The sequence below is a fragment of the Astyanax mexicanus genome, unplaced genomic scaffold (assembly GCF_023375975.1).
Source record: "Astyanax mexicanus isolate ESR-SI-001 unplaced genomic scaffold, AstMex3_surface scaffold_34, whole genome shotgun sequence".
NCBI classification, from domain to species: domain Eukaryota; kingdom Metazoa; phylum Chordata; class Actinopteri; order Characiformes; family Acestrorhamphidae; genus Astyanax; species Astyanax mexicanus.
Genome location: NW_026040044.1, coordinates 2689485 through 2706680, shown reverse-complemented (window position 1 = coordinate 2706680; position 17196 = coordinate 2689485). Strand labels below are relative to the sequence as shown.

General features: G+C 35.9%; 2 long non-coding RNA genes across 3 annotated transcripts; both read left to right on the top strand.

The window, feature by feature from the left end:
• The first annotated feature begins 2861 nt into the window (after positions 1 to 2861).
• On the top strand, positions 2862 to 4952 carry LOC125790060 (uncharacterized). 2 transcript variants are annotated; one of them, XR_007430000.1, is made up of 3 exons: positions 2862 to 2969; positions 3882 to 4142; positions 4866 to 4952. It is a non-coding gene; the product is annotated as an uncharacterized LOC125790060 (long non-coding RNA). The 2 variants fall into 2 exon arrangements; XR_007429999.1 differs by having other exon boundaries at positions 4860 to 4952.
• Positions 4953 to 6054: 1102 nt separating this feature from the next.
• LOC125790063 (uncharacterized) lies at positions 6055 to 9285 on the top strand. Its single transcript, XR_007430004.1, has 3 exons — positions 6055 to 6119; positions 7987 to 8055; positions 9027 to 9285. It is a non-coding gene; the product is annotated as an uncharacterized LOC125790063 (long non-coding RNA).
• Positions 9286 to 17196: the final 7911 nt, after the last annotated feature.

Genomic DNA, 17196 nt, shown 5'->3' with positions numbered 1-17196 from the left:
ATAAAAATATAAACACTAAAGCTGGAAACTATTCCTAAATCTCTACATTGGAATATTTGCCATATATTTTTGTGTTATTTTTTAATTATTTTTAAAATATGACTATATGAGTAAAATGGTAAAAATCTTGTATTATGAAATTGTAGTATATTTTCATAATAAACAGTGCATTTAAAGTGATACTCTCACTTGATATATGATATTTATGTTTTTGCAGACAAAATGTAACTTTAGTGTCAGATTAGTAAAAAATCAATATCAGAATAAGAATATATCCATCTAAAATATAAACACTAAAGATGAAAACTATTCCTTAATCTCTACTTCGGAATCTTTGTCTTATCAGTCTTCATTTCTGCTATATATATACAAAGATTTGTTTCTATAAAATATATATATTTCTTCATGTAATCAAAATAAACTGAAGTAAATATATATCAACACGTGTTTAAGTTGAATAAACCACTAAAATAACCACTTGAATAAACTTGATTTTTTTTGTATATTTTCATAATACACATTTATTTATGTTTTTTCAGACAAAGTGTGTCTTTATTGTCAGATTAGTGAGAAATCACTGCTATTTAAATACTAAAATACTAATTAATATTATAAATAGTATTTAAATATTGAACATATTTAGTACAGTGATTTTCAATAATAAAAAAAATAATTGTAATGGTCAACATACAACAAAATGCTATTTTATAGCTGTTTTATAACATATTGTCCAGCTCTTAAAAATACACATACTGACAAATGCTAACCCAGATTACTGAGAAACTCAGCATGAAGTTATTCATATGTTTCAGGCAGATATGTAAACGATTATGATTGTGTACTGATACATACTGGCACTTACCACAAAAGGAGGACGTGAAAGTGCTTCCCTTGCTGACTTATAAAAGCTGTTAGAAGCGTGAGAGACCACTGCTGCGATAGACATGCATCTACAACGTACTTAAAGACATTAAGAAGATTATTGGACTGAGAAAATTAAGAATTTTCCAACAACTAATCACCATCACCTTCGTTTTTGAAGCTTTTTGAAGTCATGAATAAGAACCTTATGCATAAATCCAGGTTCTGTTTGGGGTCAGTTTTTCAATCCTGTCTTTGAGGTGGACTGAGAAGTTCGCAGTGTAAACTGCAGGTGTGATTGATCTGAGGATCATCTCATACAGTGACAGTCAATTATTGAGATACTGATTTAAATGTGGGCCATTATCGAGAATAGTGAGCTTGTATACAGTTTTCTGATTGGACATACGATTTTCGTTAAAACTTTGTTAATGTCTGATCTTTTGCCCATTTAGAATGAATGGGGAGAAACTTGCACGCCCACATAAGTCAAAATTTTTGAGCAATGAAGACCAAATTCGGATGACCTATAGAACTTAATTTATGAATATATGCTGTACGAATCGATACGAAGTACTGTTTTCGTACAATTGCCCCTGCTCTCCAGTACTGTGTGTGTATGGAGGAGCTATTGGATAAAGCAGCTATCAGTCAAAAGTTTGGACAGCCCACACGTCCAGAGCAACATAGCATCCATTGCCACACCATGTGTTTGCACCCTATAGCAACATCTTAGCAACAAAATAGCAACACCTCAGCAACCACTTAGAAACAACAAAGCAATTTGGACACATCTAATTTAAACATTACAATAAATCACAATAATCCAACACAAGATAAACCGTAGCGCAATAATTAGGTAAAATTGCACATAGGAATCAGAATTATGTTCTCTGTTTAGCTATATATTGATATATATATATATATATGTTCAGCCTTTTATTGGAAATCTTCTACCCCATCCAATGATATTCCTAGAAACACAGGAACATTTTCCATTCCGAAGAGTAACCAGACAACTTATATTAAATCCTATTTTACAAAAGGTGCACAATGGCCTTCTCCAATCTCCCATTTATTATTATTATAATTTTTTTTAAATTGTTCATGCACAAAAATCCTGTAAACCAATAGCAAATTAAATGCTGCCACATATGCATACAATTAAGGAATTTAACACTATTGACGTGACAGAAAATAACAAGAACAATTGAGAAATGGAAAGTAACAACATAAATTTAACTTATCTTACATTTGTCTGTTAGAGTGTACAAGCTGTTATAGTTTCAGCTGTACAGTTTTCCCCAAGAAAAATATATTTTCACCCTAATATTATAATCACCCCGTCACCTTAAACAGGTAATGAGACTGGATGCAAGTGTAGACAGCAGTTTATCCCAGGGGTTTTATAAGGGTCCAATCACAGGCAAACAGAGTTATTAGAGGACGAAACTGAGACATAGTCAAAAAGTAAAGTAAAAGGTCAGAATACCGACATAAACACAATAAAAATAAAATGCTCAGAGCTTAACGTTCAATATTGTTAAGACTTCGTAAAGAGTCTCCTGGCTGGGGCTCCTTTTTACAGCATGTTAATAGTGTGCAGGTTAGGAAGGCGGGGCAATGATCAGAATTCCGGTGATGCTGAGCGCTGTTGGGCAGAAGAGGAACTCTTATCGTTCACACTGATAAAAATAATATTTACTACGTTCCAACTATCAACTTCTTGCTGTGATATTTTTTTTGTCAGTGAGTGTAATTAGAGTGTATTTTCTACCACAGTATTTAATATAAGTGTATTTAATTTATATGTATTTGTTTCTTTATTACAGAGTTTCAGTGTGTGAGTGTGAAAGAGAGAGAACGTGCAACTCTTCCCTGTGGAAAACTCACTAAAGGTAAAGTGACCTGGAGCAGAGAAATCAACGGACAGAATAAGAGCATTCTGACCACTCACACCGGAGAGTTAACCAAACACATCTCTGATCCAGAGAAACATTACAATTCAGGAGCTAATATAGTACTGATTATATGGAAAGTCTCACAGTCAGATGCTGGAATATACTACTGTAATGGATCTACAGTGGAACTGATCGTGAATGGAATCTGTAAGTGTGAAAATCTTTCACCACAATTAGACTTCATATTGACATTTCTGTTTAAATGCTTAAAGAATAGGCATTGAAAGATCATTTGTAGTTGCTTTTCATGTTTTAATCTTTTCAATCTTACTTACACACTGTGAAAGGAGCATCACAACGCTCATCACTATCTAACCTCCAACAGTCTATTTTGCCTCATCTTAATAGCAACAGTGCTTCTGAATATATCTAAATGAGGTGTGTTGAGCTAATTTTCGGAAGTTTTGCTTGTTTATCTTGGCAACAAAAAACACAGGAGCTCCACTGACTGAATACAACCTAGACAGACGCCAACAGTCAGACGTTCATCGCTATCTTAGCAGTGAATTGACAACACACTCGCATCAGCAATCAACAATAAACAGAATAGTAAATAAAATAACATTGCTGTTCCCGTAAATGAGCTGCTGGAGCTCCTTCACAGCGTCAACCAGCAGCTCAGTTTCCTCTGCTGAGAAGAGTTTGTTGAACACGTCCAGGTAGCTGCACCGTTACAATAGCAATCCACCAAAGACAGAGCTCACCTGATCTACTCTTAAAGAGAATGATGAGCAAGAGACACTCTGATTGGTTTATTTCACGTTACGCCCAAAATTAACCACAACTATGATTAATTATGAGAATTAGTTCATGCCTTTTGCATATGTTTCGAGCTGAGCAAGGTGAACTTTTCCCCTTGTTACGCTAGCAAAGATACACTGACTTGCCGTAAATCACGCTGCACTGTGAGGGTGACTGGCAGCTTCTTGCTAGAACTGTTAAAATGTTAAAAAAAAATATTTGACCTTGATATTTTATGAGACATATGATAAATTAAACGTTAGACTGAACTAAAATGCTAAAAGAACCCAATAAACACTAATGTTCTGTATGTTTCAGGCACAGTCAGCTCAATCACATCTGCGACAACTAAAGCATCAACTACGCAAAAAACAATATCTACAACCAGATCCAAAACATCTACAACTGCAACACCAACTACGCAATCGAAAAAATCGTCCACCAGATCCAACACATCTACAACATCAACTAAGCAATCAACAAAATCCTTAATCACATCCACCATGTCTACAACTGCAACAACATCTACACAACCAAGAACAACTTTAACCAGTACTGTACCGGAAAACTCAACTCAAGGTAGCTATGAGCTTTGCAAACACAAATCCCTACCAAACTGCCAAATTGAAAAGCAAACACTACTGCGGAAAAACGTTAATGCAATCCACAAGATGCATTTCTTTTACTCTCTAAATGGCTAAGAATTAATTTAGGTAACAGGACTGAGTGTTTAGATTGAGCTCCTCAGTCATCGTTACAATTAGATCAAATAAACATAAAAAAACTCATGAGGGAACTTCATTTGATCTTCCCAGGATCTTCAGAAAATTCAGCTGATGATGTCACTTCCTGTTGTAGATGTGACTTCCTGTTGTAGAATGTTCCAGATGTTTCAGATTCAGGGGTAATGTGTTACGGTAACAGGACTGAGTAAACCACTAAACAGGGATACAACTAAAATGTGTGTTTTAACTGAAATATTTAAATATTTTTTTAAAGCATAGATGGGATGGAGTCGCAAAAGGATCTCTAAAGGATTTTAATAATTATATTTCATGGTAAAGTTTATAGTTAGAAAGTGGGGACACGTAATTTTATATATATGATGGGTAACAAATGCTATTTTTTGTGTTTTAAGTAGTTTTTATCAATGTTTTAACTACATATCTTTCTTTTGCAATTAAGTCAATGTACAAGACACTATGCTTAATAATAAAATGTATATTAAAGTTATGTTGCGTGCACATTTATACATTTCCTGGGGACAGAAATACTGACAGGGTTTTGTCTGATTAGTATCAGCAGGTCTGCGGATGGCGCTGATCACAGCCGGAGGATGTGTGGTTGCTGTGCTCCTGATTGTGTTGCTATGGAGATGCTTCTTTAAAAGAAAAGGTAATAAATCTTTACTACTCTAGTTTAAAATAATATAGAAATTCATAATTGTAAAAAAGGACATTCTGGATCATCATTCTCTCAACAATGCAGACCATGCAGATAAATACATTTAAATTGTATGTCATTTTCTCCACAATTTACACAGCCAATTACCCAACCCACTCATTAGGACTGCCTAGCACAGCCTAGCCTCCTCTGATACATATGAACTAAGGCTCCGCCTCTTTTTGAACTGCTGCTGATGCTGCAGCATTACCGAGTAGCATCACAGCGCTAACGCTCGGAGGAAAGCGCAGAGACTCGGTTCTGATACATCAGCTCACAGACGCAGCCTTGTGCTGATCCACATCACCCTAGGAGTGATGAGGGGAAAGAGAGAGCGCCATCTACTGTACTGTACCCACCCAGAGAGAGCAAGGACAATTGTACTCTCTCAGGGCTCTGGCAGCTGATGGCAAGCTGCATGACCCGGATTCAAACCAACGATTTTCTGATCATAGTGGCAGTGCTTTAGACTGCTTGACCACTCAGAGCCCATATTTATATAATTTATAAATTCATGAATATTCGTAGTTTTACTCTAATTGTTGCAATTCCTGCCATGAAATTTGTTATTAATCTATACAAAATGAAAATTCCGTAAAATTGAGAAATACTTTATTTTTGCAAATTTGCCAGTTTTTAATCAACACAGATCGTTAAATTAACACATTTTTTATTCAATAAAATTAAAATAGAAAAAAAAATTAACAGTTTGACCTCTAAACTCCTGTAATCTTCCCATATTAAGACAGCTAACAGTCCTGATTATATCAATATAAATTAGAATTAGAAAATTGTTAATTTGTTTGCACAACCATTTTTACTGCATTTCTATTTACCGTTTATACTGAAGGATTTTTGTACTCTGAGATGTTTAATTTTACTGTATGTGGGTTAGACTGTCTATTCGTATATTCAAATCAATGCCATAAAAAAACATAAAATGTAGTTATCTAAGTTATCCAGTAATATTTATTGCTATGGATGTCTCATTTTATAAAAGAACATTTTTTCTGATTGTATATTCACTACTTTTGACTCTAGTAGCCCCTATAGACCAAACCGAGGAGCACTTCTACGACTCCATCGCCGACACCACAGCATCTCCACAACCGAGTGAGTTCACTATTCTCTTTCAGTTTTTATCAGATTATATTATTCAGATTTATAATAACAACATGATCTTAATTAATCTTATATATTACCACATATACTCATATACAGAGGTGGAAAGTAATGAATTACATTTACTCAAATTACTGTAATTGAGTAGATTTTATGAGAAATTTGTAATTTTTTAAGTAGTTTTTAAAATAGGTAATTTTACTTTTACTCATGTACTTTTTGACACAAGTATTTTACTTCACTACATTGGAAAACTCCCCGTTACTGAGTAAATAATTAAATGCTGGGGAAAAAAAACTAATTGTCTGAATAATAAAAAAAAAGAGTTTTGTTCTCCATGGCAGCGCAGCTGAACTTTTCCCAGCAGTGTTTATTATTATGGTTAGTGGGAGGGACGCTGTGTGAATCAGCTGTGCTCAGGGTAACCGGTGTTCTGTCGAGTTATGCTACCCATCAATATGTGCTTCTTTACGGCACTGTGCATGCACCGACCAACATTCTTTTTTGTATGGTTTCATGTTTTTAATGATAATTCCTTAAGTTTTTATTGGAAACATTAAACAATCTTAAATGTAAATAAAAAAACATGTAAATAGCAGTTAAAGCATAGCAAGTTAAAAACAATAATGAACTGTAAAACTATACAAATACTGTTTATAGTCACATATATAACCATAACCTTTTAACAGTAAAGAAAAAAATGGATCATAGAAACTTTTACCACTTGTTTTTGAAAATGTTTTATGGGGTGATCTGAACAAATACTGCCTGAAAGCTCCAAATTATTATGTGGAATAATAGTTCATTAAAAAGATTTAATTTACGATTTGTTGTACTTTTTTACATCAAATACTTTTACTCAAAGTACATTTTAAATTTAAACTAGAGTAGATTTTTAGATGGGTACTTTTACTTTTACTCGAGTAGAATTTTAACAAAGTAAAGGTACTTTTACTTAATTACAATTTTTCAGTACTTTTTCCACCTCTGCTCATATATATTCATTATTAAATATAAACACACACTGTACAATTTATTGTTAGAGGCTGATTAGGAGCTGATTAATAGTAAGAACATTTGTATACACCATGATAAAAATAATAAAATAAATAAAATAATGTATTTTAGACTTATTTTTTTTACAGAATGTGTCACTTGATTTCATGGGATTTTTCTTTTTAACTGTCAATTAAAAAAATAGCAATATTTTCTGTAAATTTTGCAAAAAAATCACTTTTTATATAGATATATCACAGTCTAATATAGTTTTTTATTTTACTGTTTCCAAAATTTTTTTTTTCTATTTTAAAGTGATTCTTAATTGTACAGTAAAACTACATGTAGACTACATTAAAATGTATTATTTTGGAACGTACAATACAAGTAAAAAGTTTTAAAAATTTTACAAATTTTAAAAAGTGTTAAATAAACTAAAATATCTTTTATTTAATATTTTACATTCTTAGATGATCAGTTTTATACATCTCTTCAGTCAGCTTTATGAGGTAGAGTCACCTGGAATTCAGGCTTTCAGTTAACAGCTGTGCTGAACTCATCAAGAGTTAATTACTTGAATTTCTTGTCTCTTAATAAAGTGTTTGAGAGCATCAGTTAAAGTAAAGTAGTGAAGAGGTAGAGTTACAGGTATACAGTGAATAGTGAATATTTGAGTAATGTTCGAATCCAGGTTATGAGAAGCAACAACAAGTTACTACATGATTCCTTATGTGTTCCTTCATATACTAACTTCAATATTCAGTTCAAAAAAATCATAAAAACATCCAAACTTTCCTTAATTTGAGAATAAGTAAATGATTCATTCAAAAACATGAATAATTTATATTGTATTTTCTATCAGAAATGCACAGATCAAAGACAAATGAACCCATTTACTCCCTGGCAACCCTTCCCAGAGACCAGATCAGAGGTAAATACAGTAATTTTTATTCCTTTCATGTAATTTTATATAAATGTATTCCTGTTTTATATAAAATAAATGTTATTATGGGTATTTCGGCTGGATATTCTGTTTAAATGATTGTCTGAATGTTTAAAATAGGATGAGATACAGAAGAGAATAAAGCAAGTTATTCACTTTTTAGAGTACAGTAGATCATGCTGCTTCTCCATCAGCAGCCGGAGTCTGAGAGAGAGAGAGAGAGAGAGAGAGAGAGTACAGTAGATCATGCTGCTTCTCCATCAGCAGCCGGAGTCTGAGAGAGAGAGAGAGAGAGAGAGAGAGAGAGAGAGAGTACAGTAGATCATGCTGCTTCTCCATCAGCAGCCGGAGTCTGAGAGAGAGAGAGAGAGAGAGAGAGAGTACAGTAGATCATGCTGCTTCTCCATCAGCAGCCGGAGTCTGAGAGAGAGAGAGAGAGAAAGAGAGAGAGAGTACAGTAGATCATGCTGTTTCTCCATCAGCAGCCGGAGTCTGAGAGAGAGAGAGAGAGAAAGAGAGAGAGAGTACAGTAGGTCATGCTGTTTCTACATCAGCAGCCGGAGTCTGAGAGAGAGGGAGAGAGAGAGAGAGAGAGAGAGAGAGTAAAGTAGATCATGCTGTTTCTCCATCAGCAGCCGGAGTCTGAGAGAGAGAGAGAGAGAGAGAGAGAGAGAGAGAGAGAGAGTACAGTAGATTATGCTGTTTCTCCATCAGCAGCTGGAGTCTGAGAGAGAGAGAGAGAGAGAGAGAGAGAGAGTACAGTAGATCATGCTGCTGTTTCTCCATCAGCAGCCGGAGTCTGAGAGAGAGAGAGAGAGAGAGAGAGAGTACAGTAGATCATGCTGCTGTTTCTCCATCAGCAGCCAGAGTCTGAGAGAGAGAGGGAGAGAGAGTACAGTACAGTACAGAGTACAGAGTTCTCCAAAATCAAATTCTGAATTTTTTTTTCTCTTTTCTAGAGGAGAGTTTACCTGATCCAGTGTACGCCCAGATCAAGTGACCCAAGAAAAAATAAATCATAAATATGTTGTTTGTTTGTTTTCGCTTGGTAAATTGTGTTCGCCCATTATTAAATCTTAATATTTAAGATTAATATTCTGATTTTACTGCATGATTGTTTTCCTGTATAATACTGTTTGGAAAATGCTGATTGTAAACTTCCAGTTTATATTGCATCTGTTTGTATTTTATGATATACAGTATGAATTATGATCTGAATCTAATGGAAAGTTGATTTATGTTACATTACATTATGGTACTGTACATTTATTAATTTACTTAACATTACTTTACATTTCGGTACTTTATGTTATGTTAGGTTTATTGTCCAAATAAAAAGTCAGACATTAAAAACAAACAGAATAAAGTGCAGACTTGAATGTGTTCACACTCTGAGAGGAAAATGTGTGCATGTGATGCAGAATTAAAAAGTGCTGTAATTTGAAACTGTTAAGGAACCTCCTTTGAAGGTGCTTTGAGGAACCTTTAAAAAAGATCAAGGTGCTTCCAGGAACTTCAGGAAACAGCTCTGGTCAGTTCTTGGCCCCATTCTTTATTATGGTTGCACATTGCAAAGCGCCATCTAGCAAAACCCTAGCAACAATATAGCAACCATAATAGATGCCATAGCAACACCTTAGCAACCACCTAGCAGCTGCTTAGCAACATCATTGCAACCACCACAGACACCAAAGCAACACCTTAGCAACCACCTATCAACACCTTGGCAACTGCTTAGGAACATCATAGCAACCACTACAGACATCATAGCAATGCCTTGGCAACAACCTTAGCAACTGTTTAGCAACCACCACAGACATCATGGCAACACCTTTGCAACCACCTAGCAACACCTTATTAAACACCTAGCAACTGATAAGCAACATCATAGCAACCACCACAGACATCATAGCAACACCTTGGCAACCACTTAGCAACATATTAGCAACATCATAGCAACCACCACAGACACCATTGCAACACCTTGGCAACAACCTAGCAACACCTTAGCAACCACCTAGCAACACCATAGCAACCACCACAGACACCAAAGCAACACCTAAGCAACCACCTATCAACACCTTAGCAACTGCTTAGAAACATCATAGCAACCACCACAGACATCATAGCAACACCTTAGCAACCACCTATCAACACCTTAGCAACTGCTTAGGAACATCATAGCAACCACCACAGACACCATGACAACACCTTAGCAACCACATAGCAACACCTTATTAACCACCTAGCAACTGATAAGCAACATCATAGCAACCACCACAGACATCATAGCAACGCCTTGGCAACAACCTAGCAACATCTTAGCATCCACATATCAAACATCTTGGATACCATAGCAACACTTTGGCAACAACCTAGCAACACCACAGCAACCACCACGGATACCATAGCAACACCTTAGCAACCACTTAACATCACCTTAGCAACCACCTATCAACAACGTAGCCACACCATAGCAACCACCACAGATACCATTGCAACCACTTAGCAACACCTTAGCAACCACTTAGCAACACCATAGCAACTACCGCAGCGAACACTGGGACCCATTTTAGCTGTGCTCTTCAGAAAATGCACTTTTCTAGTTATTAATATTATTTTTAAGCAGCTTTTACCTTTTAGAGTTTGGGAAACTGGTTGCCTCGCAAAAAATGAGTAAATATAACTGTTATTTTAAAGATATGTTTAATTCAAAAATATATTATTGCAGTTGTTAGCCAGCTATTTTTTGAGTAACGAAAATGGTTACTTACTCCTATAGCCTATAACACTGTGAGCACTAAAAAAAAAGTATAAAAAATCTAACTGAACACCCTGGTGGGCAAGAATACACACTGATGCTGAGTTAGTGGTGAGCATACACTAATTATACAAATGAATGATACATGTAACCAATAGGGAAGAGGCATGGGTTAATATGTGTTACATTATTAAAGTAAAAAATCCTAACTTTTGTCCTAATTTTAACCTTGTGTTTAATCCAAACCCTAATCCTGTTTATGTCCTAGTTTTAAATCTTGTGTTCAATCTAAATGCTAATTCTAATTTGTATCCTATTTTTAACCTTGTGTTTAATCTGAATCCTAATTCTATTTTATGTCCGAACTTTATCCTTGTGTTCAATCCAAACTCTAATTATGTTTTTTTGTCCTAATTTTAAAACTTGTCTTCAATCTAAGCCTGAAGCCTGTTTATGTCCTATTTTTAAATCTTGTATTCAATACTAATCATTATTCTAACTTTGATCCAATTTTAACCTTGTGTTTAATCCAAACCCTAATTCTATTTTATGTCTACATTTTAACCATGTGTTCAATACAAACCCTAATTTTATTTTCATGTCCTAATTTTAACCTTGTGTTCAATCCAAACCCTAATTTTATTTTCATGTCCTAATTTTAACCTTGTGTTCAATCCAAACCCTAATACTAACTTTTGTTCTAATTTTAACCTTGTGTTCAATCCAAACCATAACCCTAATTTTTACTATCTTGGTAACAGAAAACACAGGAGCTCCACTGAATACAACCTGGACAGACGCCAACAGTCAGACGTTCATCGCTATCTCGGTAACACAGGCGCCGTGCCGAGCCGAGCGTACACTCCCACTTATTACACACACATGAACACACAGCAGCACAAACCCAACTTTTACATCAACAATAAACAGAATAGTAAATAAAATAACATTGCTGTTCCCGTAAATGAGCTGCTGGAGCTCCTTCACAGCGTCAACCAGCAGCTCAGTTTCCTCTGCTGAGAAGAGTTTGTTGAACACGTCCAGGTAGCTGCACCGTTACAATAGCAATCCACCAAAGACAGAGCTCACCTGATCTACTCTTAAAGAGAATGATGAGCAAGAGACACTCTGATTGATTTATTTCACATTACGTCCAAAATTAACCCATTAACCACACCCACGATTAATTAAGAGAATTAGTACATGCCTTTTGTGCTTTTAGAGCTGCGCAAGGTGTACTTTTCCCGTCATTACGATAGCAAAGATACACCCTAAATAATGCTACAAGGACAAGTTGCCATGACAAATGCGTTGCATCATCCTGTAGAATGGCGAAATGTGGTCAGTGAACTGGAAGTTTATGCTTCTTTCACTCTGAGGTCATTTCCTGTCTGTGTTCTGTTATATTTTAATCCTCCTCTGTTTTGTCTCGTCTGTTTCCCACGCTGGTCTGATGGTGATGGAGGGTTCTGGGTTCCTCTGGGTTCTCCTGCTGTGTGGACGGGTTCTGCTGGTCAGCAGTGGTGAGTACTGTTCACTATACTCTGTATTTAGAACGTCCAACGTGATCTGTAGAAGCTCAATAATCTAATCCTAATCCTAATCCTAGACCTTATACCTTCTACAACCCTAACCTATACCTACAAACCCCACACTTAAGACATCATTCATAATCAATGGTGCTAATACGAACCCTAATCCTGATTTTTGTCCTAATTGTAACCTTGGTTTCAGTCCAAACAGTAATCCCTACTTTTTGTCCAATTTCTAACATTTTGTTCAATCCAAACCCTAATCCTAACAAATGCCCAAATTGTAACCTTGTGTTCAATTCAAACCCTAATTAATTTTGTTGTAACTTCAAAGTTTGTGTTCAGTCTAAACTCTACTCCTAACCTTTGTCCTAATCTTTAAGCTTGTGTTCAATCAAAACTCAAATCCTAACTTTTGTCCTAATTTAAAAATTGTGTTTAATCAAGACCATGATCCTATTTTTTGTCCTAAGTTTAACCCTGTGTTCAATCCAAATTTGGATCCTAACTTTTGTCCTAATTTTAACCGTGTGTTCAATCCAAATTCGAATCCTAACTTTTGTCCTAATTTTAGACCTCATGTTAAATTCAAACTCTAATCCTGTTTTCTTGCTAATTTTAAACCTTTTGTTTAATCCAAATCCTAGTCCTTAAGTTTGTCTTTATTTTTAAACTTATGTTCAATCCAAACCATAATCCTATTTTTTGTCCTAATTATAACATTGTGTTCAATCCAAACTCAAATCCTGATTTTTGTCCTGATTTTAACCTTGTGATTAATCCAAACTCTAATCCTGTTTTTTATCCTAACTTTAAACCTTCTGTTCAATCTATACCCTAGTCCTAACTTTTAACTTTATGTTCAATTCAAACTGTAATCCTGATTTTAGTCTTAATTATAACCTTGTGTTCAATTCAAACCCTAATCCCTTTTGTCCTACATTTGTCCCTACATTTAACCATGGTCCTAACCCTATGCTTGATTTCATCTTTAATCCAAACCCTAATCCCTACTTTTCTAGCTTTACTTTCAATTCAAAATTTAAATCTAATCCTAACTTTAAATGGTCCTAAATCTATGTCTACTCCTTAAACTAACCTTAGCTATAATAACATATTACAATCCTTTTGTAATTTCAGTCCAGTTCTGGTTCACTGCATGCCTACCGTTAATACATTTTTAAGTTTTTTTCCTTTTTTAAATAAGAAAAAGAAGTTAAACTGCAGCTGCTTGAGTTGATGTCAGTATAAAGGTCGTAACGTGTAAAGTCTTTTTTAGGGGCACACTTAAGATCGGTATCTGTTTGATGGTGATACAGGAAGTGGTTTGAGATGATGAGCGCAGTGAGGCTACTGTGTTATAGTGCTATCTTTTTCCTATAAACCAACAGGTTGAGAAGAACTTCTGAGACACTGAGAGCTTTTATAGCTTAATCTGACTCACAGTCCAACTTTTAAACTCTCAGCAGTGTTAATAAAATATCAGAGATAACAGAGGTGTTACGGTTTAGTGGGGGAGGTGGACTCAAATGCAGAGTTATTTTATTTACTTATTTTATTTATTTTTTATTTGCTTATTTATTAGTCTTATTATTTATTGGTAATATTATATTTGATATAACTGATGTGTCTGTATGTGTGTGCAGTTGGTTTGATGGTGTGCTTGAACCGGGGTTTGAACTCCCAACCTTTGGAACTGTAGACGGGTGTGCTACCACTGCACTACTTAGAGTGTGTACAGTGGCTGTGGATGAGGGCCTTAAATGTGGCAGTGAAGAAAAAGGGCGGGAAAATCAAACAAAGGATCTGCTGCCACATGGCATGGCTCAAACAAAGGAAATTAACTCAAACTTTAAGAAACTTAGGAAAGACTTCTTGAAAATAAAAACTTCAAAAATAAACTGAGATCTTTTCTCTCTCTTTTGCGGCTTCTTTTAAGATCTCTCTTTTTTTTGTGAGCCTTTGTTTCTTTTGAGATCTTTTTTTTGTGGCTTCTTTCAATATTTTTTTTTTTTTTTTTTTTTTTTTTTGTGAGCCTTTATTTCTTTTAAGATCTTTTCTTTTTTTGTGGCTTCTTTTAAGATCTCTTTTTTTGTGAGCCTTTGTTTCTTTTAGGATCTCTCCTTTTTTGTGGCTTCTTTTAAGAGTTCTTTTCTTTCTAATCTTTTTTTTTGTACGCACTGTTACCGGTCACCCCTCTACAAAGGTGTGACGGTGAACTGAGGTTCGGCTGGGGTTTTTAAGCTGTGTTCACAGCTGAGCCTGATTTGAACTAATTACCGCTGGGGATTCTGGGACTTGGAGTTTTTTGCCCCAGATCCACCAGCTCCTCCACTGCAGTGTCCAGGCCCTCTGCTGGTGGATGGCGGCATAAGCCGCTTTCTTACAAGAGGTATTCTGGGTGCAGCATTACTCGCCATGTCCTCATCAGATAAGAATGGAGAAGAATTTGGATAATCAGTGTTGAAGGATCAGGAGATTTGTTCAGTTAAAATAACTGCAGATCAGCAATCGTCTTGTAGTCCTTCGTGGATCTAAACTGTCTTCAGCTATCAAACGTATTGCCAATATTTACAATATTTACTAGATGCAGCTTTCTAGAAGGATATTGAGAATGTGGCTGCCTGCTATAGTGTTGCATACCTGGCAACCCGGGATGTGGCAATAGGTCTGTGAATTATCGTGAAGTGTTACTTCAGGGGATGAATTAGGGACACTTGAAACACACCTGTATAAGTCATGAGGTGCTATCTTGTGAGTGAGGCTGATTGAACACTAGTTAGTTCTGATATGTGTGTTTCGGGTATTTAATATTTCTTCATGCACAGTATAACGTGTACAGGGAATAGAGCATATAAACTAATATTACCACCCACAGTGGACAGTGCAGTGGGAGGGGGGTAGTGATGGTGACCGGCAGCATCTGGCTAGAATTGTCTCTGCAAAAAGATGAGTAGCTTAGAAAGCATAAATCCTGATTCCAAAGTTCCTGTTTTTTAATTTTTGGTATATCAGTGTACAGGGCAGCTGTTTTTATCTGTTTTTTTATATCAGTATAAAATAAAAGCTATAAAACACACCTAAAATATATCTGTCTTTTATCCACTGTGTTTCCTCCTATCAGAGGTTCTACATGTTAAGGGAATAGAGGGAAGCATTGCCATTCTTCGTTGTGGAAAACTCAGTAAAGGTAGCGTAACCTGGAGCAGAGAAATTAACGGACAGAAAGTCGATATTCTGAATAATAATAACGGACAGGTGACCCGATACTCCGCTGGATCAGATGAACGTTACGGTTCTGGAGGAAAACTATGGCTGAATATATTCAGAGTCTCACAGTCAGACACTGGAAGATACTACTGTAATGGAAACACAGTGGAACTGACTGTGATAAGAACTGGTAAGTGAGTTTCATTCATTCTAATGAAAGCTTTTAACATGCCAATTTTTATTTCTTGAATCTACAACAATATATTTAGAATTAGTAGAGGGGCTGTCAGACACAACAAAAACTCACAAATGCTCATAGATGTATTCAAGGATTTAAGGAGATTTTATTGTCATTCGCATCACATGTGGTACATGAGGTGGAACGAAATTGTGATCTCACGATTCAGTTTACACCCAAGAGCTGTTGTTAAAATAGATATATAGATAAAATATAACAAAATAGATAAAGATAAATACACCAAAAAAATAGTAGGCAGAGTAGACAGGTAGCAGCAACACGAAGTCCAGTGTGCAAGTTTTGCTATAGCAGCATGATAATAAAGCATCTGTAAGCGCCTCGGTTGTTCAGTATACTATGGGAATAAGCCCTAACCACTTGTGCCAACACACCGGTTGCCAAGTATAATATGGAAATGAGCCATAGCCACATTTTCTGACGCGTGGTTGGCAAGTATAATATGGGAATGGCAACACCCCGGTTTCCGAGTATAATAAAGGTATTGGCCCAATTCTGCATTGTTGATGCTGACTGAACAGACATGAATGAGACAATGGCCAAAAGGATATGATAAAAGCAAAGTCTTAAAACCAGAGTATTAATACAGACCATGCAACCAAACTAAAAGGGGCAAATACTAAGAGCACAAACTAGAAACCAGAAACGGTAACCAAAAACACAGACAAGACATACAGAAAAAGACCACTCAGTTTGCAATGACTTTGGCAATACTTTGCCAAGAACCTAAGCAAAGATTTATATTTATATCCAGCCGATCGGAATCTAAAGATCAGATGATCATGAATGCGGAATGTGGAAAATACACACCCACAACCAGTGTTGGGAGTAACGGCGTTAAACTAACGGCGTTACTAACGCCGTTACTTTTTTTCAGTAACGAGTAATCTAACTAATTACTATGACTGTAACTATAACGCCGTTACCATTTCCGACACCCCGTTACTGCACGTTACTTTAGCCGCTCTATGAACTTTTTTTTTTTACTTCTCTTTGCCCTGGTTAACCCCTCCTCTGTCCGGTGAACTTGAGCTTCTGGCCGCTGTGCCTGTGGTTTGGCGTGGTGAAGTGAGGCACTATTGTGACGATTTGCGTGCTCTAATCAATTCAGTGATTGCCGTGGACAGCCCAAGTTCCGAATTAAGGACGTTAAGCTTTTTTAGCTGCTCCGGTTTTTGTGGTGCTGCTGCTTTCTCTTTTAGAGCTTAGATTCTCTGCCCGAACCCCACCTGACCCGAGGACCGACCCGAAATCAGGCTCCTATTTTTATTTTATATAAAGCTCTGGTGTGATAATCACAATGTTGCTAAGTAACCAATTATTATTGTTCACTAAAGCGAACGAAATAGCGAAAACTGAAAGTGAAAAAC